The sequence below is a fragment of the Orcinus orca genome, chromosome 7, assembly GCF_937001465.1.
Source record: "Orcinus orca chromosome 7, mOrcOrc1.1, whole genome shotgun sequence".
Taxonomy (NCBI): domain Eukaryota; kingdom Metazoa; phylum Chordata; class Mammalia; order Artiodactyla; family Delphinidae; genus Orcinus; species Orcinus orca.
In genome coordinates, this window is record NC_064565.1 from 92,055,241 (window position 1) to 92,055,901 (window position 661).

The 661-nt window shown below is 46.3% G+C and overlaps 1 non-coding gene across 1 annotated transcript; it reads right to left on the reverse strand.

Moving 5' to 3' along the window:
- Positions 1-321: 321 nt before the first annotated feature.
- LOC117201878 (U6 spliceosomal RNA) lies at positions 322-429 on the reverse strand. The gene has a single exon (XR_004484003.1). It is a non-coding gene; the product is annotated as a U6 spliceosomal RNA (small nuclear RNA).
- Between the last annotated feature and the right edge of the window lie 232 nt (positions 430-661).

The following is a 661-nucleotide window of genomic DNA, read 5'->3' on the forward strand; positions in this document are numbered from 1 at the left end:
CAGAGGGGCGAGAGGCTCTGGGGCTGGCTTCCTGGAGCTGGAGCTGCAGTAAGCGTGGCCAAGCCCCAGGCTTCCAGGCAGCAGAGCCAGCGGCCAAGGCAGTTACGCAGGATGGAGACCAGGAAACAGACCCCCCAAAAGGGCTGCTATAAGAGGGAAAACATTTGCTAGATAGGTTCTGGAAGGAAAAGTTGCAGAGGCCCCAGAATAAAAAGGCAGATCTTTTTTCCTCTGGGTTTCTTTGCCTCAGGCCTGCAGGTAGGGAGAAAATGTTAAAATCAGATATCTGCCTATTAACCATACCCATCTCTCTTTTTTTTTTTTAATATGGAAGGCTTCATGAATTTACATGTCATCCTTGAGCAGGGGCCATGCTAATCTACTCTGTATGGTTCCAATTTTCAGTGTATGTGCTGCCTAAGCGAGCACACATATCCATCTCTTAAGCTCTCATTCCCACTCACTGATTTTCTTCATTCAGCAAATACAGTGGTGTGATAAGTGGGTTGTGACGGGATAGTAATACCAGCTGATGTTTACTGGTGTGAAATTATGCAGGTGCCTAGAAATGGGGCTGAAAAGAAATGAGAGCCAGCTCATGAAGAGTTTGGATTTTACCTGGAAGTTTTAATCAAGGGAGCAACATGCTCCAATTTGCTTT